The sequence below is a fragment of the Aedes aegypti genome, chromosome 3, assembly GCF_002204515.2.
Source record: "Aedes aegypti strain LVP_AGWG chromosome 3, AaegL5.0 Primary Assembly, whole genome shotgun sequence".
Taxonomy (NCBI): Eukaryota; Metazoa; Arthropoda; class Insecta; order Diptera; family Culicidae; genus Aedes; species Aedes aegypti.
The window spans coordinates 167,986,676-168,012,118 of NC_035109.1; the positions used below are offsets into that span (position 1 = coordinate 167,986,676).

General features: G+C 35.5%; 1 protein-coding gene across 9 annotated transcripts in view; it reads right to left on the reverse strand.

Annotated features, from left to right (window-relative positions):
• LOC5574135 (RIMS-binding protein 2) overlaps positions 1-25,443 on the reverse strand; it is a 232,902-nt gene that overhangs the window by 162,819 nt on the left and 44,640 nt on the right. The gene's annotated exons all lie outside the window — the stretch shown is intronic.

A 25,443-nucleotide genomic window follows, 5' to 3' on the forward strand; every position in this document is an offset into this window, starting at 1 on the left:
CCCACTTATTTTCAAAACGAGACTTTTTTCATAAAAGTTTCTCAAAATCGAAACCCAGATATAATTTTAAGAAGTTTTTGTGTGCACTATGATCTCAAATAAATTTACTTTTCTTTTACGTTACTCGCGAATTTTTCTCAAATATATTTCATCGTTTTGTAGATGAATGTATTTAGCCCATAAAATTCGAACAAAAATGTTTTGAAAAGTTTTCAATATCTAGCAACCACAATACTTCATATTATTAGATAGCTCCTATTACATAATGCAGCTTACAATCCTCCGAACAAATTGAGCATTTCAGATGATTTATATATCGATTTTCCACGTTTCTGTGATTTGTCAAACTTGACTGAGAAGTTCAATCCCTTTAAACCCCACGAGTCCTTAACACCCCATTTTACGGTAAATGATTAGGTTATTTCAAAAATTAGCTCCTTTAAACCAGTTATTGCCTTCATGTTCCAATAGTGGATCAACAAATGGAAGTACCTTTCCAAATAGATGATTAAACTCAAGAAAAGTCTCAGAGATGATGTTTATGCTTCATTCGAAAGTTATTTGTTGCTTCTTCGAAGGAAAAATGTGAAAACCTTCGTGAAAATCAATTATTTTGTTAGAAAATGCTTGTATCAATACCGTACGGCTACTACTGGACCACAAGCGCAACTACTGGTGCACGTGTACTAATAGTGGCTCAAGCGATTTTATGCTCAGAACATATTGTTGTCACACATTTTAAATTTTCATTTATAGTAGAGATTGAAATCATTCGATTGATGCTGAGAGATCTCTTTTAAGACTTTTCGTTATTTTATTAATTATAATTGTAATATTCTTTGATTATATAATCCACTATTTGCAACGATACCCTATATTTAGTGATTCATTTCACTCGTATGTGCTTCATGTAGTGCGTTCTAAAACAATTTGACATAAATTCAATTGTTTTCTTCTTTGTTTTCATAATACACCCGATTCTGTTTTTGCACGGATTTTTTTACACGGCCGTGCAAAAAAAAGTTTCCATACATTTTTTTCCATCAAAATCTTATTTTTGCATGAAACGTCGAGAAATGGTGTTACTTTTTTTGCACGGTTTTTGAAATTTTGAACTGAAAACTTTTTTTGCACGGTACGCATAATATTCCATGCACGTAGCGTTTTATTGCCATCTCGCCCAGTTTTGTTGAAGTATATTGGGTACCGTAAGCCAAGGGCAAATTGATTATTTTTTTTACAACTTTTTATTATATTACTTTTAGGAATTGAGCTATTGTCAACTTAATTATTTAATGTTTTTGAGCATATGCTTGCTATGCAATGCTATTCTTAATTATTTTAAAACTGAGTTCACACTAAAGATTGCACATCAGTTTATACATGCGAAGTTTGCAAATAGGCTAAACAGGTTAGAGTCCGCGGCTACAAAGCAAAGTATGACATGAAGGTGTTTGAGTTCGATTCCCGGTCGGTCCGGGATCTTTTCATAATGGAAATTTCCTTGCACACGATATGCGAAAATGGCAACTTTGGTGAAGAAAGCTTGTCACCTCCCCAAAAGAAAGGTCGCATGAGACGGAGACAAAATAGGTGGAAAGTAGGGGCTGGTGGTACTGATCCCCAAGCACGTACCAAAACAGCCTAGAATTGGTTCGAACTAGCGGAACCATTGACGAAATGGAATCGAGTCTATCCGTATTAAAGTAAAAGCATACGTTTCACATGCAAATGATAAGAATGGTGTATTTTAGTACTTACGTTTTAATTTCAGCTTAACCTACGATTACCCTACTGTTAGTGTGCATGGGCGTCAGTTTCAAGTGTATCCCGCGGCGATTGGTGGACAGCATGCTTGCCCGGACAGAAGCAGATTCACCGGCGACGTGCCAGTTACTCCAACGCTAGCACACCGATCCATGATCGTGCTAGGACACCTTCCCGGCCTGGCGCACAAGTTGGTCATGATAGAAAGGCCTAATAGAGAGGACATCATGGAAGACTTAATTCCGCGCCACAAAAGATCACTTCTATTTGGGAAATGGTTTAGATTCACGCTTACCGATCTCATAGTATTATCCTCCTCTACTCCATTTTGGCTCTACCGAGCAGCGTGCAGAAAGTGAAGGCCATCTGCGACTATGCAATAATTTCAATTATTAGCAAGATATTTCTCCACCACTTCCACTATCGTTACCTTGCTCTAGGCAAACAAAATCTACAAGATTTGCACCTCGCACACCGTGACTTTAACTTGTTGTCACTAGATCTGTTCCACACCGGTCAGGCTAAATAACTTCTACAGTACACTTCACGAACTTCCGTACGTTCTGCCTGCTTGACAGTCAACCGAGAACTAATGATCTAACTCAATCGAGCTCCACTTCTACCTCTCGGTATTGATCTGCTGAGATCGTAATCTCTTATCGTCTGTGGGTGGTGATAAGAGCAGATTATCAGTGGAGAGTGAGATCCTCGAATCTGGGAGTAGAGGGGCATACATGAGGGTTCCTGATACAACGATTATGGTGTTTATTGGTATGCTCTCCATCTCGTATTGGGCTGTTGGAGCACGGGATTCTCTCCATATTGGGAGATGACGAACATGTGTTGCATGGGACTTACAGCTGGATGTAGAGTGTGTGTTCTGTTGTTCTGTTGTGGTGAGTGTAGTGTATTCTACATGGTAAGAAAGACCTATGCCTTCATTTCATACGGCGACAGTGGGGAGCTTTGATTCCCTCGCGAGGCCGTTGGTTGTGAGCAGGTTACAAGCTCTCAGTTGAAAACTGTGAAAGTGTTCATTGAACACTAAGCTGAGAAACAGGCTCTGTCCCAGTGAGGATGTAATGCCAAAAAGAAGAAGTCATCCGCCGAAAAGTGAGTTTATTCTTATGAAACTTAAAAGTGAGAACTTGAACAGGCCAATAAAACATTAAAAATACTAGGGTTTCAATGCTAGTAATGGACCCCTTAGTAGCTGAAATTCATTCTAGACGCTTTTCCGCAATGGTATCTCAGACGCATAAACGTTTTGTGGAGTCTAACAACAAATTCAATGTCTTTACTTCATAGTACGTCTATGAAACATACAAAATCATTCGATTTTTCCAGCGAAATATGCATTTGAAAAACTGTTGTCCGAATGCCTATTATGGACCCTCCCGGGGTCCATAATAGGATTGTTTACAAATTTGACGTTGCGTATTATGGACCCTCCATTTGATTCCCATGTAATCCGGCTCGCTGCCGACGAGCCTATTATGGACCCACCTGGAAAAACGTATTATGGATCCTCTTGTGTGGTTTCATTTACAAAACTGTTCAAATATCTGTATTTATGCGTCTCAAACCAAATATTTTGCCTGAAACTGCTGACTAACAATGTAATCGAAGTTCCCCCGGTGGATTTTCGTAGGAATAAAGTTGCTTTGAGTGTTAATTTTATGTTTTTCGGTAGGGGGTCCATAATACGCAAAGGGTCCATAACCGGCATCGACTCCCTATTCCACTTTTGACGGTAAATGTTGATAGTTGCAAGGAATATTTCATAAAAATTGTATGCGCCCAATGTTACCCCAACTACGGTACGAGCTCTGTTCCACTTTGCAATCATAAGTAAATGCTTTATTTATTCCGGAATGTGTGTTGGTGGTACGAATGGTGCTGCAACCCATGGAGCGTCGTTGATAGTACGTGAGATCCGGAGTATATGCGTGTGAATGACTCAGTAGATGACTGACAGGAACGTGAATCGTGATTTGCATCTAGTGTTCGATCAACTGTCATTCATTCTTAGTCTTAGACGCATGTTGAAACGCATTCGAGTTCCATGGTTATCGTAAATCTGCCGATGAAGATTTTCCACAACCTAACACATCTCATATTATTGATTGGAAGCAATCAAAATTAAAACATGAAACTACACCATTCGGGCTGGCATGTATTTGTTTAGCATACTTTCCATTATAATTGCTTTTTTTCACCCCGATGAATAAATTAACCTCAATCTATGGCGTTGATCACAAAATGACGGTGCCCCCGTTGCCAAGCCAAGCAATATCGGCGGTGGGCATGTGAGGATGAAAAATTCTACGCCGTAATTAATAATTTATTAAAATCAGAATTAAATATTAACAACATGCTCATGAGTCATAGCAAGTAACGGAACTGCTGGTGATGATGGATTGAACAAACTTGTTTCATTTTGATTCACACGTATTATTAGTTATGGTAAAAGAAAGCAAGTGATCTTCAGAAGTGTTGATAAGAGTTAGAAAATATAGAAGGTTGAAAAATTATTTGGGCATTTCAATGATTGATGTTGGCATAAACTTTGTAATAAGAAGCACATTAAAATAGTAATGGTAGCACCAATCCTCATACCTGAAGAGCACTTTTCAACAGGTCGAACAGGTAACTTATGCACATACCAATAATAAAAGCTAGATAGTCGTTGCCTTATCTATAAGATGGAAAACCGCTATTATTGAGTTGACATAACAACTAGAATGTCCACTCCGACACATCCCGGGACAAGAAATCCCAGGTTTTGAGAAATTACGGGACTTCCCGGGTTATAAATTATGCCGTACCGAGATTCCCGAGAGGAATATGAATTTAAATGACAATCAGTAAATTTTAATGCAAATCAACGACATTTTTGTCTCAGTTTCAAACATTTTTCGATAAAATAAAGATAGGAAGAGAGAAAGATAGAATGGAAAGAAACGAGATAGATTTTATTTTAATAGAAAGCTAAATTACCAAATAAGTAAAACATATTTTGATTAGTCTAGTCGTAAAGGCCTTCTATTGCGTTGCTTTACAACATTATTGTTTTCATAAACCTATAAGGGAATGCCAATCTGAAAGTACACATCAATGTCTAATTTTCAATAATTAATTGTTGGTATGTCATGAAATGGCTTGAAAATGGGTCAACAGGTTTACGTAATTCCTTCGGTGTTGAATTCTTCATGTATTGCGACCTAGGGGATACGGACTCGAAGATTTAGGTTGTTCAAATTGAACACAATGTTCTCGTAGGAAACCACATTCAAAATGCACACTTAAAATACTTCACACAAAGCTCCAGCAGTTCAATGCAGGAAATGAACCCAATCAATAGACTCAATCAGAAAGTTGTTATCCGTATGATAGTTTGAAACATATTTTGAGCAGTTGTACAAGAATTGTGCATAATTTGGATCAAGAACAACCATTCTTCAACAGTTATCGGTCATTGTGTTACATAAATTGTAAAACAATTTTAAGCGTGTCCAAATCACGACCTTCCATTTTTAGGCGTATTCTGATCATTTTCATGAAAGTTTTAGTTTGACAGCACCTGGCTGCTTGTTGATTTTCTGTTCGCATCCCCCAGATTGTGACGTGTTTGTGTGGAATAACATTTGTGAAAAACTCGCCGAGAAATTCGGAAGTTTGACTCATTGTGTAACAGTTCAACTGTTTTTGTTAGAAAAAAACTCTTTTAGAATTTATTTTCAAAACATTGTTATGTTAAAATTTACTTCCATTCAACGAGAAAAAAAAGTTGTATAACATGTAGTTTTTTCAGCATAAATTGGAATGTACGTGTCCAGCGAACATGTTTGAACAGAAATATAAATTGTGCATTACAATCAAAACTTCTTTAACCAAAAATCTACAAAAAAGCTAAATTTTCCTCCTGTTTGCCTCTAAATCAATTTTCAAAGCAATGAAATGTAACTTTTGCGCTATGAATTCGCTTTTATAAAGTCAGTGAATATGTTTGGGAATAAATCGTCCCATTGATGCTACAACTAGATAACTCGAAATTTGAAATTTTTGACTTCAATATGCCAAAACATTTTTCTTAATTAGATCTGTAAAATACCTACAGCTCATAAGCGTGTGATTCAAAATACACAAGATAAAGTTTATTTTTGAACCATATCCTCTGCGATTAACCGTCACCTTGTAAAACGGTCTTATTTTCAAAGTTGCACATCCCAAAATTTTGATTTTCGAGTTATCTAGTTGTAGCATTAAGGGGACGAAATAGTAATTTTCGGGTACACGCAAAATTTCGTTTGCTAGATATCTGCGAAAAAACCTATTTTACTATAACTATTTGCCTTTTCATTATTCACTTAAAAAATAGTGCTAGTAAATACAAATTAAAAGTAACTACATATACGCAACTTAGTTGAAGAAGTTCAGTGTACATGTTTGGGATAAGATACAAAATTACATATTTATAGTGTAATTTTTAAAATGAAAAATAACTAAGCAAAACCCTATTTTCTACAACTGTTTGTAAACCAGAATTTGGAGACATGACATGTTGTTTCTTTTAGCATAAATTTTATTGTAGAAACCCAAAGAACATGTTTAAGTAGAAATGGTAGGGGTAGATGCCCCAGTACCGGACAGCACCCAATACCGGACAAAGTCGAAAAATAGAGAAATCATGGTCCAATTAAGATGGTGTATTAGTAGAAAAGAAAGCTATAATGGAGACTAATGTTTGCGTAGAATAACATATCCTTGAAATATGTATGCCTTTTATGAAAAGTAGAAAAGTTTGAAAATCTTAAAAAAAAATACGTATTGCCTTAATTTTGAGCCTATTTAGTAATTATTTTAAATATGAATAAAATACTTTGGATCACGCAAGCATGATCAAACATAATCCTAATTTGATAGTATGAATGTATTTTGTACCATAATTGAACAAAATATGAACAAATTAAAATTTTTGTTAAGCGCCTCCTGTCCCCCAATTTCGGACAGCATGATTTGTTATATGATATCTTTGTAATTATTGCACCAGTGTCTCTAAATACATTCATTTTTCATGGATTTCGTCGATCATGGCATCAAACATGCAATAAAATTAAGAAGAATAAACAATCAGAACAACATCGTAAAATGTGCTATTTTTCATCATATATGAAAGAAGTTTCTGATGTCTTAATTTGATTGCAAATTAAAAAAAACCCAAATTGTTCTTGTAAATGTTGCAAATGCATTGAATTGGCAATTATATAATATTCCTATAGTAAAAACATTCAATGATGCTCAAATTTACAGGATTCGAGGCATTTTCAGATCGTGTCCGGTATTGGGTGCCACCTTTCAAGATCGATCAATTTGATGTATTACTAAAATACATCAACAAAATCCAATGTCAAAATTCATATTTATGTTTTCGAATTTATTTTTGTACACTATAAAAATGATAATATTTATCATAAATGGGTAACACGAGCACATAAAACAAATATTTTTCGTCTTATGAATTTTGTGGCTTAAGTGTCCGGTACTGGGGGATCTCCCCCTAACTATTGAAAACACCCAAAATTGTTTATATTTTAAAAACTGTGAAAAATCTTGTTTTTTTTTAACCTGTTTGCCCTGCTTAAAAATCAACATTCTAAGCAATCTCTCAAATATCCAGGAGCATTGTATGCATACTTTAATATACAGTCAACAACGCCGACCCTCAGTAGGATCTGTCATCGATGATTTCTTCTTTGTGTGAATGTTTTTTTGACAATACATGCACGAACCTCATAGAGCGTGCATTCAGATTTACAATTACTCTTTCTACACTGAATCTCATCCACCTACTGACGAATTCCATGTCAAATCGGTCAGTCACCGAGATGGTCGACATCTTCGATTTACACTAAATTGTGCATATGTTTTGGTAAAGTCGAATAAGTGTTTTCCATAGAAAAATCAAACATTTTGACTTAAGAATAACTTTTGAAAATGGCCTATAAGTTTTTGCATGCAGTTTTTTTGAAAAAAAAATGTAGCTCCAAAACTGTTGATTTTAGAGAAAAAATTTCTATGAAAAAGTTTTAGCGAACCATTTGGACTATAAAAAAAAATATTGACTGGAAAATTTTGTTTTTCAAAAAAAAAAATCAAAAATAAAACTTTAATTTTAAATTATACAAAAACCCCATTGATAACAATTTTTTGATTTTCACCAAAGAATCTTGATAGAAAATAGATGTTTAGAACAGTACAATGGAGTTTCATGATGGAGAAATTTTTAATGTTTTTATTTCTAAGAACAACATTCGGTTTATTTACACAATTTCATATTATTTCTGTCAAAATAAATATGTTCTGATGATTCAATATGAATCTTGAAATCATTCTATACATAATGATTATCATGATCACTCCTCTAGAAGAAGCCATTTTCGAATAATATTAAGTTAAATACAAAAAAAAAATATTTAGATAATAAAATAGGCCTTTTTATTTGTTTTTTGCGATTCGAAACTAGAACTCTGTCCCAAACATTTGTTTCCTTTCAAGATTCTATGGTGAAATTTAAAATAATATTAGAAATGGGGTTTTGTGTAATTTAAAATTTAAGTATTATTTTTGAATTTTTCATGAAAGAAATCAAATATTTTTTCATTGTACTTTTTTTCTTGTTCTCCAAATGGTTCGCTACAACTTCTTCATAGAACATTTTTATTTAAAATCAACATGGGAATTATTTGAGATATTCTAACTCCGAAATTTTTTCAAATAATTCCCATGTAAAAACTTATAGGCCATTTTCAAAAGTTATTCTTTAGTCAAAATAAACGTTTTTTCTATGGAAAACACATATTGACACCATACCAAAAACGTGTGCTAAATTTGGTCCAAATCGAAGATCATCCAGCACGATTTTTATTTTTTCGACTCATTCTGTATAGAACCATGAAATTGAATATTGAAATGACACCAACAGTGGATGAAACTGAATGTGTGCGTGTGTTGCATCCCATCTTATTCTCGTCACATTCGCTCTCATAATCAGATTGGCTTCGTGCTATCGGAGTTTGTTTGTGTTCGTTATCGCACTGATCGGGAATCATTCGGCAAAATTTTTACAACACATCAAGACAGGACCAAAACATAAATAGTAATTTTAGATCACATTCGTTTTTTTTTACTTCCAATCTAAAAAACATTTTTTTTTATTCAAACCTGTTTGCTTGAAAATAAATACATAAAGCGATGACATGTTTTGTTTTCTCTAAAAACTATATGTCTTCGCTATAAATTTAAAATGTTTTAAAACAGGGATTTCCGTAGTGTTTAAAATAAAAAAAATAGATTTAATTGTAAGAGCTTGATTAATAGGCAAACAGGTGTGAAATATTGGGTTCTAGGTAAATGAAATTTTGAGTTTAAATTTAAAAATTTGTTTCCTTTTCCAAACGTGTTCCATGGTCATTTAAAACTTTCAACAAATACTATATTTCATCGCTTGGAGTGGTGCTATATAGTCGAATCTGTGCAATTTAGCTTAACAGATAAAACTGATTTTAACGATTGTACCCCGTTTGGCATAAAGTCGTTTGGCATAAGGTCGTTTGGCATAAAGCCGTTTGGCATAAAGTCATTTGGCATAATGGTCGTTTAGCATAATGGTCGTTTGGCATAATGGCCGTTTGGCATAATGGTTGCTTGGCATAATGGTCGTTTGGCATAATGATATAAATCAAAATCGGCATTTTCGAAGCTGATGTTCGTTTAGATATATTCCAAGCTATGAATGTCAAAAATTGTTGTGACATTAGAGAGCATAGATAAATAAAACTCCTGACGCAAAGCCATGCTGAAGGTGTCTGGGTTCGATTCCCGGTCGGTCCAAGATCTCTTCGTAATGGAAATTTCCTTGACTTCCCTGAGCATAGAGTATCATCGTACTTGCTACACGATATGGCAACTTTGGCAAAGGATGCCTTCAGTTAATAACTGTGGAAGTGTTCATAAGAACACTAAGCTGAGAAGCAGGCTCTGTCCCAGTGAGGACGTCAATGCCAAAAATAAGAACAAGAAGAAGATATTGGCAAAGAAAGTTCGCAGTTATTAATGAAGGGAGCGCTAATAGAATTCAGATTAAGCTTTGTCCCAGCTTGGACGTAACTTCTTCTTTTCTTCTTCTTTCTGGTGTTACGTCCCCACTGGGACAGAGCATGCTTCTCAGCTGAGTGTTCTTATGAGCACTTCCACAGTTATTAACTGAGAGCTTACTATGCCAATGACCATTTTTGCATGCGTATATCGTGTGGCAGGTACGATGATACTTTTATGCCCTGGGAAGTCGAGAACATTTCCAACCCGAAAAGATCTTCGACCGGTGGGATTCGAACCCACGACCCTCAGCTTGGTCTTGCTGAATAGCTGCGCGTTTACCGCTATGGCTATCTGGACTTGGACGTAACACTTGATGAAAATATTTTGGTAAAGAAGGGAAAATTTATTTGCAAAATATCAAAAGCTTTATTATAGCAGCATAATGCAAAAATAGCCTATATACGTGAGCAGATTATTTCTCTTGTAAAATTTTTAAGGCTCTAACGCAAAAAAAAAATCTCACAGCATAACTCAAATGAATAACACATTTTTGAAAGAAAATATTTGTGGCAAAACTTTTGGACGATTCAACCTTAATTTTATTTTAGAAGTGTACATCAAAACACCGTCTATTATTGAAAGAAGGGAAAATGTGATTGAAATAATATTTTTCCAGCATATCTCGAAAGGAAACCATGTGTTTGCAAAAAAAAGTTGGCGGTTTCTAAAGAAATTATCATTCTAACAGCACGTCTTGCAAGAATTGATAAAACAGCACAATATGAAAATGTCTAATATTTAGCTTTACTAAATGATAAAATTTAAAACAGAAGAACTGCAAGAATTTTTAAAAGAAGGCAAAATTTATGATCAAACCAATAGAAGATTGGACGCCGAAAATTATTGCGGCATAATAAAACGAGAAGATATCAAAAATTGCGTTCATAATCATCAAAGTGATTGTGCTACTTTTCCCCGAATGACCCTTTTCCCGATTGACCTTTTAACTCGAATGACTCTTTTCCCCGAATGACCAGTTTCCCCGAAAAGTGGTGCAGTTTAAATAGGTGCCATAATAGTCTTCAGTGACTGGATAGAAAAAACGGTTAGTAATCAAAAGAAGGAGGCATTTTGTCATTCTCGCCTATACACATGTTGGCAAAAATGCTGAGGACGGTAAAACTCGAAAGAACCGCCAATTGAATAAAGAAGGGTGCATATCAGATGGCCAGTTCATTCATCACCCTGAAATGTGTAAAGTTACGACAATTCTTAGTGCCAAAAAATGTTTCGGGGAAGTGGGCTATTCGGGGAAACAGGATATTCGGGGAACTGACATTCGGGGAACCGGCGTTCGGGGAAACGACATTTGGAGAAAAGTAGCACAACCCATCGAAGTTACTGCAATAATTGATTTTTCTTTTCGCCAAAAACTTCAGCAGATCAATGTTATCGATTGCCACCTTTTGGTTAGTTGGAAACCAAAAAAAATATCAAAAAAATATAGCTCCAAAAAATTGCTATGTATAAAAAAAGTGAAATTTATTTATATTTTCAGTCAACAGTTTTTATATATATAATTATGGTTTCATCATATTTAGAAAAAAAAAACACCTAGATTTTTTGAAAGAAGGATAAATTTGTGCAAAATATATCAAAATCTTCAGTGCAAAAATTTATATATATGATTGTTGAATAAAGTGTGATTTTGTATCAATCGACTCCAAAACAAGCCTGATCATCGAAAAGATTCAACAGAAACGTAAAAACGAATGTCATGTGAAGAAATTCTCGGTTTCAGACTCATTATGCCAAACGACTATTATGCTAAACGACCATCATGCCAAACGACTATTATGCTAAACGACCATCATGCCAAATTACCATTATGCCAAACGACTTTATGCCAAACGGCTTTATGCCAAACGATTTTATGCCAAATGACCTACCACCGATTTTAACTCAATAACAAACTCAGTGAGATATACTGTCTATTTTGAGAACGTACACTACGTTGATTTTGAATTATATTGGGTTTAATTGCTGTAAGAATTATGAAACACGCTCCCCCAAGCGGATATATGCATGGCATAGATTTTTATCGAATAAACACTTAAATTTAACTTTACAGGTAAAACCAGTTAGTCGTTTTTAGTTGGTTAAATTTTAGATGGAATCATTTTTGGTAATTTTTTGAAATTTTAGTTTCTTCCCATAATGCCTTAAAATGCAAACTTGGTATTCCATTTACTCAATGCCTATTTTTGTCGAATGTTACAAATATGCAGTTATGGGCAGAGCAGTCCTTGGGTCTAACATCAAAAACTTTATATTATTTTGTAAAAGGTTTAAAAAAAACTTAGAGATCATCCAAGAGTATCAATAACACAAGCAAAAAAGTGAGTTGGGGATTTCTGAAAGTACTGGCTCTTTAAAGATTGGCGATTGCCGGTATGCAATGAACGTGGAAAAATTCTTCTTACTGTACGAACTTCCTTGTTTGAAATAATATTGTTGTTAATAAGACATCCCGGATTTTACGTAGTCCACTGGGGAAGATTTCCGATGCCTGGCCAATATCAGTAGTAATGTTTTATTTATCGCAGAAAATGAACCGATTATAAGGGGCTCGCCTTTGTGGAGTTATTGCTGTAAAGGATTAGCGGTACATTTTTAACATAATTGAAGGCTTCAGGTTTTACTGAAGAAACAAAACAAGAGCTGTATTGAAATCGATACCAAAAAGTCTCTCAATAGCAATTGAGTAATAGACATGCACTATACTATGGATACGAGTAATGTCGCAAAGATCTAACAACTGGTCGCAGTGACACACAACACATCATTGGTATTAGTGTAAAATATCTGGAATTAACGAAAAATCGATAGTACCTTTCTAATGCTGGTGCTCCAATGACGACGTTACTGAGTTCATGAATATAAATATCCCCGAAAACAAATCTTAATTATCGGGCAAAATAAATTAAGAATTCATTCAAGCAATAAAGAAATCGTCCTAGCAGGACTGGTCACCGTGATTCCTTTTCATTTGGCAAAATTCGCATATTTGCTCATTTGCCGTTGCCGGTAATAACTAGGTAGTAACTGAAACGTTGCACGCATGCCAATCGGTAATTCCCTCAGATTTCCCACTTTCTTTGCAGAGTCAGTGTATTTAGCACATATTACGATAGACGATACAGCTGGGTTTCTCAACCAGTGGCCCGCCCCTAAAAAGCCATGACGAGTTCTCAGGGGGTCCGCGAAGCGATTGGAAATAAGTATCGTTTCTTGCTAAATGAAGTTGTCACCTTTTTTGTTTTCAAGAAAACATGATTTCCGAGTAGCCATTTTTTACCTTTAAAATATGTTTAAACCTATTTTAATTTTTTACTGTGAAAATACTGGTAAAATATATTCAATGCGATATTGTCAGTTAAATATTGCAAGCTTGTTAGAATTATTTAAAGCGCATCCGTTCTTATTGGATCCAGTGTGACCTTGAATATGAAGATCTACATTTGAGCATTTTTAGCGGAATTGCTGGAGTATTAGCGATGATGAGTAACCTTGGCAGAATTTGTCTGCTTCTTGGTGAGATTTCCAAAACATCCTTATAAGTCAAATGGTTATTGGAAAGATTTAACCAAGCAAAATGTTTCACTGCTTCCACCAAAACCATTTGAGTAACTTTTTCGAAGCTGCCATTGATTTTTGTGTGCAAGTTTCTGTCAAGATTTCTAAAGGATATATGACAAGGTTTTCGATTTTCTGGTGAAATTTTCGACAATATTAGGCTTATAAGCATCTGAACAGGCCCTTAAAAGTATTCATAGCAGCTTTCAGAGTTGATAATCTTGATAAAATCCTTGGGGGATACCATGATGAATATTTTTGACAAATTGCTAGTGGGATTTATAATGTTCTCATGTATCTTATTTTTGGCATATTTGATTCACTACGGCAAGCTTTTTCGGAGCTACTGAGACTATATTTGACTACAGCTCCAGTAGGTTTCCATAAACATTGATTTCAAAAACTTCCATATTGTGAGGTCCAAGGGACGTTCGTAAAGCCTCAAAGGGGATCGTTGCTCCGAAAATGTTGGGAACCACTGCGACAGAGGGTTGTGGAAAGCTATAACCACCCGATCCTTACCGGCTTAGAACGCGATTGAAAATAGCCACAAGGCAAACAACCCTACATAGGTATTGCTTGCGTGTCCAGACGGCGCGCGGTCGGCACTCAAATGCTCACTTTGAGGAGGTTGAGATTTATTCACACCGATGGCTATCCCACTTTGTCACCCAGGCACTTATTGAGCCCAACGTGGCCAGTTCTCGCAGTTATGCAAACAACTAAAGCATGGCGAGCTTACAATTGGCACGAATCGCTTGTGGTTGGCAACAACGCCGATTTCAACAGCTTATTGAATGTAAACAGGAAGCGAATCATTGATACAGGATAAACCATGTGCATGACCACTGCCTGCTAAACCCTCAATTAGAATGGAGTCACTTTGTGAAGTAGTATACAAAGTAGAAGTGTACATATCTAATCGGTGAGATATTAGTAAGAGTGAAACATAGTTTGCCAATGAATTGTTTTTTTTTTTTTGGAGTATATAAAAAGTAATTAGCAAATATTTAAGGTAGAGTTGTGATACCGGTAGTATCGGTATTAAGCATATCGTTAATACCGATACATTTTCGATACACAAATACCGGTACTGAGTTGATCCCAGTACTGGTGTTTTCGGTGCTAAGAAATCTTACTTAAATCTAACATTTTCCTATTTTCAACCATAGATACGACATTTTTGATAAAACTCAAGCTTTGAAACTTCAAAATTTATGTGAATCGTGACCTTTGAACAGACCGCGTGATTTATAGATGAACACAATTTTTTGGTGTAAAATTACGTAAATTTGATAAAGATTGAAACGCATATAATAATATGTAACTGCAATAAGTATTGTGCAATTCAACGGATTAGTCCTGCAATAGAATCAGTTTAAATGATGAACGTTTTAGTAATCTCAGAAATAAAGCATTTACATGTAATAAAACATGTATATTGAACCTGTTCACTTTTTTTAAAAGTTACTAATGCCATAGCAAAATCTCCAATTATGCATATGAATAAACTTTTTGTTCAAAAATGATCAAATTTGATGATGTTTGAGTTGTGGGACAATAATTCATATCTTTGGCAAAAACACGGAGACTGTTCCTATATGAAGGTTTTAACGCATTCCATCAATATACAGTACTGGACAGAATAAAGTACGCATTGGCCGTTTTTTCATACAAAATAATCAAGTTTGGAGTCTTATATCTCGGTTTCTAGTTGTCCGATTGACCTGAAATTTTCACCGCAGCTTGAAAGTAACCTCAAATTTGCTAGGCTAGAAATTTATAGTTTTTCATTAACGAACTTTTAAGTTATCTAAAATCTCAAATTTTGATAAAAATGACAAAATTTTAAGAAAAAATAATTTTTAAATGAAAATACTTAGAGCAATATGTCCTTCTGCAAAAATGTACAATTTGATAAGACACACAAGTTTACAGAACATAACTTGTCGGTAAAACTGATTGTTTTCAAAATATTTTCAAAATTAAATATTGCAATTTTTTGCAAATTGAGAGATTTTTTATAATTCTCGCGTTTAGTATCATAAGGGCGTAACTGCAATGATCGATTTCTCTTCATCGATTTTCTCTTCAGCTAATCACTCGGTCGGGTGACTGCTATTGACTGCTTTTTTCGATTCAGTAGACAGAACTCATCGTCCTTCGTCATATTACATCGAAAAATATTACCTAAATCGATTGAATTCCCTGTACTAGAACAAAAAGAAAATCGACGAAGAGAAATCGATCAATGCAGATACGCCTGTATGATACTAAACGCGAGAATTTAAAAGATTGTGTTTCAAATGCAGTGATATTTTAATTGAGTAAAATCTATGTTATATCTAGGCTGTGGTGAAAATTTCGGATCAATCGGACCACTAAAAGCTGAGATTCAAATCTCCAAACATGACCATTTTGTATGGAAAACGGCCAATGCGTACTTTATTCTGTCCAGTACTGTAATGCCGTTATACGCATATTTGCTCATGTATTTTTTTGGTCCATATTGACTTTTTGCCATCAAACAATTCATATAAACGTTTTTGTAAACATGCACTAAAAATTAACTATGATCGGGAACTTCATGAAAAGTAAACCAAGTCAATTTGTCACATTATTGGGTGTTCCTTCGCATAACTGTCTCGCACCTGTATTTATTTATTTATTTCCAAAAACATGTAGAGTAAGCTAATACTTTTAAATTTCTACATTCGCTAGGCACTTAAGGAAGTAAGCAATTCATCTTTTTTAACTAATTTATACCATAATTGTCACTCTATGCAATTCAAAGCGAAAATCTCGAACAAAACATTACGCATTTTTAACAGTCTGCGACTTTTGAAAATCATTTTGAAGATCTTCTTCTCACGTTGGCTTTTTATCCCATGTAGAACACAGCCTGTTCTACGTCTTAGTATTCTGGGCGAACATTCATATTAACAGTTAGATGCATTACGTCAGATTTGATTGAAATTTTCAATTTGAAAGTGGTCATAAGTGTGAGACAAAATTTAGATTCTCACTCCAGTCCACGTTTTGGATTGCATTTAGGTCCCATAATAACTGTGCAAATTTTCAGCTCGGCCGGTGAAACTATATTTTAGTGCCAGCCCATCAAAGTTTGTATGGGATTTACTATGGGAAAACTTACTTTTGCAAAGAAAAATCGTCAGAGGCCGCCCATTGATCTCTATAAAAATTTTGAACACAGGTATAGATAGTTATTTTTACGATGAAAAATATTGCCGAAGACCGCGAAACTGACACTAGTGAAAAAAGATATTCAATGAAAACCGATTGGCAAGGTAACGTCGATTAACACGTAGAGGAATAACAATAATAGCAAAATTGGGCAAAACTTCCGAATAGTCTATGCTTAATAACTTATTCCGCAAGCAACGGATTGCTTTGCAGTCTTCAACAATGTAAAAATGCCTGCGTTCAGATTTTTTTTAGGGCACAATGGGCTACCTCTGGCGATTTTTCATTGCAAAAGTAAGTTTTCGCATAGTAAATCCCATACAAACTTTGAAAAGCTGGCGCTTAAATAGAGAAGTGGACTGGAGCGAGAATTTCAATTCTTTATATAATCATGTCCCAGGCTAATGGTCATCCATTCGAAAACTATGGTTGTTTCGGATTTATCGCAGGGAGTACTAGGGTAGCCCTACCTGAATATTCAGTAAGCACTTTAATATCGAGCCCCAAACATGACTTGCGACATACCAAACTTCATGATTTAGCAAATTAAAAAGTGGCCATTTTATTGGTGGCTCTGAAATCTAACTTGTTGTCAATCCTGATGTATTTGCAAAAAAATAAGTCTAACGTTTCATGCATTTTGGATGATTTGACCACAAGTTGGTATGTTTCCGCTCCCCAAGGAAGTGCTTACTGTATTGGTGGATCGAAAACCTAGTTTGCGATGTATGAAATATCATGATTTTGTAAACCAAGTCCAAAGACTGTTTAAGGGCCGATTTTTTCACTTTCGCCTAAGTCGTAAACCACGTTTTTCCATATAGTTAAACTAGGTTTAAAGCCTAGGCGGTGGTGAAGAAACTGCTCTTTCAATGTTCTGCTGTCCAGATTGTGTTGTGATTTCTGCGATAAACGTTTAATCTTTAGAACAACCTTGAAATCGCAGATAAGTTTCTGTTAAAACTGCTAGAGAGGTCGATATGATAACTTGTCATCTTCACTAACACCCATAAAGTCACAAGCTTACTCATTTACTTTTATTTGCACTAAGTCTCTTCACCTCCTGTGGCTCCGTTTAGTACATGTTTTTTGAGCCTTCGTTTAGTGCCTTAACATAGTCTTGAGGATACACATCCTTTACACTGGATGCCCCGTTTACGAAGAAGAACATCCTAAAAGTAAGCAATTAGGGTAAGCGTTCCCTTAGTTGTGGGTGTTCCTATAGTTGCGATAGTGCCGTTTACACTGATTTTAATACATTAGCCACAGAACCGACACTGACAATCGACGTTTTGGCTTGTTGATACACGGAATAGTTGAAAAGAGCTTTAAAACTGATGAAATATCACTAAAATTGCTAAAACTCCTTTTGCTTGTACCAATAGTTGCGGTAAAGTGTTCCTATAGTGGAGGATTCCATAAGAAAACAACGGATACCGCAACTATAGGAACACAAATTAAAAATATACCGCAACTAAAGGAACAGCGTACCAATAGTGCAAGTATTATTTTTCACTGACATGCTGTGGATTACTGCGATGAAATAATTTTACTCATTAAGTCAATGGTCGTTACTACCTGTTACAACATTTACATGTACATTAATTTCGTGTTTTGAATTTAGGTGGTTATATGAAGTTCAATCGTGCTTAGTACCTCCACTATTGGTACATCTACCCTATTACATTCTGTGATAGTGGTTATAGCTACCACCAGAGGTTTTCGCATTGCGTTTGTGCTGACTACAAAAGCAATGCGAAAACCTCTGCTTTTGACAGTAACTGAAACGGTTTACGACTCATTCGCCCTTCTGCAGGATCGACCCCTCGAATCGTACTAAGTAGGGGAACTGTGGGTAAAATGAACAGGGGGGGTAAAATGAACAGGTTAGTGTTTTACGGTAAATATGCTATAAATCTATGCAAAACATAGCACCATCCTTAATGCTCAGATAAAGGAGCTATTTCGACATCTCTAGCGCGATCTTGTACTGTCAAAAGTTGTAAAAGTAAACAAAAACAAAGTACGCCTCTCCGTTTTCTTATATGATGTAAATTTTCAATCGTAGAATTTAAGGTTTTTATGACTAAAATATTCAAAAATCTATGGAACTGCGTTGATGATGTGCAACTTTAAAAAATTTATGATAAGTAGACGGAAATAGGAAGCATTTTTATCTTCTAAATTCTTAGAACTAATGATTTCAAAAAGTTGATTCTTTGGGGGTAAAATGAACCACTCGAGATGGGGGTAATATGAACACCATGGCAGGACGAATACTACCGGATTTTATATCAGATACCGAAAGTTTTCCGGAGGAAATAGAAAGACAGTAATGGAGCCATCCAAATGGTCGCGGCTGAACGTTCCATCGATTTCAGAATATCTATGAAATATGCATTGATCATGTACCTACCAGATGCCGAGAATCATGCCCCAACCCGTTCAATTTGAATGGTGTTCATTTTACCCCCACTTCATGTTCATTTTACCCCCAGTATGTGTTCATATTACCCTCATTGTATGTTCATTTTACCCCCAAGTGTATGTTCATATTACCCCCGTTACATGTTCATTTTACCTACATGTTTGGAACATCGACTCTGTGGAAAGCATTTTTCAAAATAATAATAATATTGATAAAATTCTATTTCCACCACAATATTTCAACTTGTTACATTTCATAAACATCCTTCTTCAGTTCTGAGCAATTGAAGAATAATCTGACAGCTTTATAAGCAAGAAAACATGAAAAATGCTTAGGGTGTTCATTTTACCCCCAGGTCCCCTAACTTATTTCTAAGTTCTAGCAACCACAAGTTTTGGCTACAGAGTTCAGTTCACACGTTGCAATCCTAATATTGGCGGAGAATGACATCTTACATAAGTTTACCCTTAAGCTAAAAAAATATGTTTTGAACAAAATTTTTTATGAACATTTTATAAGCCTAAATTCTTATAACTTCCAAAAATACCTTTCTCTTAAAAAAACAGCCAATAATCAAAAAAAGTGAACTCTCGTATAAAAAATTGAGCAAGTGTAATGCGAATAATCGGCACATCAATATAACTACAAAGAACTGCCGATGATTGATGTAAGCTAAATTATTGTCAACTAGTGGTCCCGGCAAACTTCGTCTTGCCATCAAGTAGGCTGTTGAAAAACGCTTTGATCGTCCCATATAAAATGACAGTTTAATTCAAGCTCGTTTTTTCAACTTTCCCGGTGAATATCCTGGGATTTTTCTACACACAAACACGTCGGAACCTTTGACGAACAAAACTGAGAAGGAATCTTTCGAATCCGTTGACCCGTTCGTAAGCTATTTCGTGACATACAAACACCATTCCATTTTTATTTATATAGATTGTAGTAGTTGAAGCGATGTGGGAAGCTCACAATTTAGTCCTAATACGTTACGATTTTATCATTTTATAGAAGCACTTATAGAGAAACACGATGTTCCGTCACATAAAAAATCCTCAAATTAATTAACTGATCAGTTATTGGGACAAACTTATGAATCCTTCATATCAGCGTTGTAGCAGTTTGATTATTTTATGTTCGTTTATGAACACCAATGGGTTGAACTGCTTGCAAGTGGGGTTTTCAAACTGGATGAACACGCATTTTGCATGTATCGATACCGTTATGACTCGAAATCCGGACACTTAGGCACCACATTAATTTCAAACATAATTTTAAAAATTAACGATAATTATTTCCATAATGTACTGTGTATTTTAACGTTGTGAAATATTTATTATTTGGCATAGTGTAATAAAAATAGCGATTATTTATTCAAAAAACGTTTAAATATGCGAAAACAAGACATGTGTCTTGCTTCGAAATCCGGACACTCATATAAGGTTGATTCGAAATCCGGACACATTTGCTTCGAATTCCGGACACTTCTTTTTGACGAAATTGTTGCATATTATGTAAAAAAAATCAACTCACCAACTATATATTTCAGGATTTTGCACAGTTCACTACACGTAATCCCAAAAGTTTCGTGTCGTAAATAATTCTGAAGCTACTAGAAAGGTAAAAACAGTTATGGCAAAATTGCTACTCTCCACTTCATGGCAACTATAAGATGCAGTCCAACACGCGCTGAAGTGTGTGAGTATCGATACGCATTTCGTTCTTTTATTTTTGTTATTATTATCTTGATGCCTACAACGAAACATTAACATCTCAAACATTCAATTGAAATTAAAGAATAGTTTAGTACATAAGTGTTACAAACAAATTTAATTTTATGTTATGAAATAATGTAAAAATTATCATAGTGTCCGGGTTTCGAAGCGTCCGGCAATTCGAAGCAAAACGGTACTTCTGCACATGACCAGACAATGACCAGATTGGAAGTTCACTTCCGGTGAACCAGGAGACAAACACAAATAAGGTAAAACTAGTCACGCGTCTACTTAAACTTCATGAAATAACCATATCGTTGCTGTAAGAACATGTTACAACATGCCAGCCAGATGTCTGGACCCCAGAATCCGGTCATTTTCTGGTAATCTGGTCAATGTTTACATATTGGCAAGAAACATGACAGCTACGCTGAAATTGAACAGTCAAATGCCTAGTTGCTTTGGATTAAATTTAAATATGTTGCTTGCTCCCGCTCCTATTCGGAAAGTTCTTCCGGAACCAGGTTCCGGCTTTTACTCCATGCAAGAAATTTACCCAAATGTTGTATTCTTACATTGGTCCGTTACTTAAAGTCTAATAATGATTAAAACCTATTGTTAAATATTGGTTTCGTTGCTAAAAATGTGAATAGGGAGCACTTATTTCTGGTTGAAAAACAAGTCCAGACTTCAGATTTGAAACCTTAACTCTCAGGAAGTCTCAGTCATTCCATCGATCATAATGTATGAGGTAATCCATGAGACAGCTGCGATCAGCTGTTTTTTTTTTTGTTTACCATGAGCTTTTGACGCTTCGTGATCGGAGTGACGAGTGACCGTTTGATTACAAAGGAAAATGTTAAGCTCCATTAACACTTACATGTTTTGTTTACCCTTCCATTTCAGTTGCATGCCTACTTTTAGCTGTCAGTCCTATCGCGGAAAGTCCTCATGGATAGCCTTATACCATTAGACATTTCATTAGACTTATTTCTTTCTGAACCAGTTGATTTTGAATATGAGGTTTGCCCTTGGGCTTTGATGATTTATAAACTTAATCTCACGTAGCCTAGGTTTATGAAGCACTTATCGTTGTAATGGAAGATTGCTACATTTTTTGTCGAAAAGTACCAGGAATTGTATTTAACATTTGCTCCATTTTTGCTGCCATTTGCTCCAATGTTCGGGCACTCGTGTTGAATTAACGTACGTGTACATAAAAGATTTTTCTGAATTGTACTGATTTCATGTCTACTTATTGGTGATAATAACTATCAACATTTTATCATCTAGTTACCATTACCAGCGTAATATAACATAAGCCAGCCATTCAAAAATATAGTAAAAACTAAATTCAGTATCAATCGGACCCCTTATTTTATCGCCATCGAGTTAAGGTGAAACATCCCGGAATCCAAAGATGGCCGGCACAATGGCCGACTTTTCCCCTTACTCACGTTTTCAAAGGCACAAAACTGGAGAAATAGTTGGCAAACGCTCCTGATCTTCTTATTTTGAGCTTTCTGCTAGTGCACAAAGCCAAAATAAAAAGTGCACTGTTGTGGGATGCTTTCTTCGCGAGATTTGTGCCTTTGAAGTTTTAGTGCAATCTTAGAAGTTGATTCCAAACTGTTTCACATTAACTTCTTCTTCTTCTTCCTGGCGTTACGTCCCGACTGGGACAGAGCCTGCTTCTCAGTTTAGTGTTCTTATGAGCACTCCCACAGTTATTAACTGAGAGCTTTATTTGCCAATCGACCATTTTTTGCATTCGTATATCGTGTGGCAGGTACGAAGATACTCTATGCCCAGGGAAGTCGAGAAAATTTCCAACCCGAAAAGATCCTCGACCGGTGGGATTTGAACCCACGACCCTCAGCTTGGTCTTGCTGAATAGCTGCGCGTTTACCGCTACGGCTATCTGGGCCCCCGTTTCACATTAACGTGCCTTCAAAATTTGGCCGTCACTTGAGCATACAGAAACATCTGAAAAAGATCATATGATGTTGTTCTGATACGAATAACTGACGATCCTAATCAGTTTGTTGGAGATAAGACATGAATGATCAAAAATAGCTTATCTTAGCTTAGCCTAGACTGACTACACATATCAATGGTTGCTATTCCGTGATTGACCGAAGTCAGTGAAAATGCACAAAGAATCAACTAGAAGTTCGGCTGGGATTGGCCATAATCTTCTTCAGTGTGCATAATTCAATGCCTCTATTTATACAGGGTCAATAACGGCGCCGGCCACGTCCTTGCAGTCAGGTGGGATTGGGGGAAGAAATGTTAGTGTGTAACCTTTGCTATTTGGAGACCGTGTTTGCCTCTGCATCTTCACAAAGGTTACTGGGAAGGATGTTTGTTAATGGGGAGGATCGTTGGGTCAAAGGATTCACTTTGATAAGTGATTAGACCATCATAAATAGTTTTTTGTCAAATATAAATATGCTTTTATGAAAATATAATATTTTCATTTGATATGAACAATTTCTATGTAAAGGAAAATTATGCCGACACTTGAGGTGACGAACCACTCAAAGTTTGTTGAACAAATACCTAAATGTAACATTCCTACAGCTGTCAGGACAAAAGCATGTGTTATTATATTATTACTCATTTGAAAAGAAAAAAAACTCGATTGGTTGGGACATCATAGAACACTCTTATTCTTATGCCGACATTTACAGTGGCGAACCATCCAAAGTTTGTTGAATAAAGTGAACCTTTCACAAGTCTATACTTGTAGTGTCGAACCTTTCAAAGTTTTTTTTATAATTACAAAAATAAAGATAAAAAGAAAGGGGTGTTTTGAAAACAAAAAATTGTTAAACATAAATAATTCATGAATTAGAGTTTATGTCGACACTCACAGTGACGAACCATTCATAGTTTGTTGAAAAATCATATTTACGTCCTACCGTTGTATCGATTAAATGTGCAGTCATACATATTTTACAGATTAGAAATAGTAGCATGGAACGAGCTCACCAATTGATCCGTCATCCTTGACTGAGCAGCAACAATCCACATTCAGCTTAACTCGTTTGCTCGGCTATATAAAAGCACTCAGAGAAAATAGGCGCACGACCCGAGAGGGAAAACAACTGACGACTGCTCGGGCTTTCCTGACGCACTGCCAAGGAGCAATCGTCAAGGTCGAAGATCCAACAGAACTAACCGATCGCGGCACTTTTTCACTTTACTCGACCGACGCGCGACATGTTTGATCCTGCCCTCGTCACCCGCTCCCGCAGAAGCAAGCGTCAAGGTCGGAAGATCAAACAGAACTAACCGATCGTGGAACTTTTTCACTTCACTCGACCGACGCGCGATATGTTTGATCCTGCCCTCGTCATCCGCTTCCGCAGAAGCAAGCGTCAAGGTCGAAAGATCAAACAGAACTCATATGAATGATCAAAAATAATACCAAAAATTAGTATGGAGAAGTATTGAACAATATCTTGTTAAGATATTACAGGATCAAACTAATAACTGTAAGGCTTAGTAAAAATTCTATTGATGTTAAGGTTGAAAAATCGAATATACTACAGGGGAGAAAAAAGGTCTTTTATTTGACCCCTGTTAGGTATTTAATGTTATAATGTTAAAAAAAAACCGGTAGAACGAAAGAGGTGCAAAAGTTGACATTACTATTTTGTCACTTTTTTCAGTAAAAATGAAAATAAAAATTAGAGGATGTTTTTTTTTCAATTTTGATTTTTTTTGTTCCTTATTTATTTGTATCACACTCCAAGTGCTCTCGGACACAAAGGAAAATTATTATTTGTATCAGCCTTACTGAATAAAAGGTTTTCCGTAGTCTTATGGGGATAATTAAACAGCAGGGCGAGGATGAGGCTAGGTTTCCGATCCATGGCCATATATGAGTACTGTTTTTTTTTTTTGTTTCACACGATATGTACTACACTAGGTATTCAGATGATGTCACAAAAGATTGATACATGTCGGATACGATCGGAGATAGAAAAAAACCCTAAACCTATGCACGATACATACACCATACTGAAGGATTATTTATTGATTTTGAATAGTTTTCAAAATTTTCCGCTCGAATTTTGCTAGAGCTTTTTGAAGAACTATTATTTAGGATTACGCTTCTAACCGCATCGGTTCAAAATCTTGGTCGATCCAATGCTGAGAAAATTATTTATGTTTTACAAGTGTTTTTTCAAGTGAAAATTTAGTGAACCAAATTCAAAAAACTATTCTTATTTTTGCCCACGACTATTAAATATGGTTTTAAGCGTTTCAGTCGGATTTTGGATTAAACAACTAGAGAGTTGTTTCTTCTTTAACGATTCGATTCGTATCGGATGTTCTTCATGGATTCTGCAATTTATTTTGATTACATAGAAGGATCATAAATAAAATCACTATTCTGGTTGAAATACATACGAGGTAAGATTAATTCTGCCTTTCGAATGAATCATAGAGGGTTCAGTCAGACAATTTTGTACGTTTTTTAGAGAATGATTCCAAACTTTCGCATGAGGGTGTACCTATGTATATTCATGCAGAAAAAGGACCAAAGAAGATAATGTGACCAATTTACATTTTACAATAACA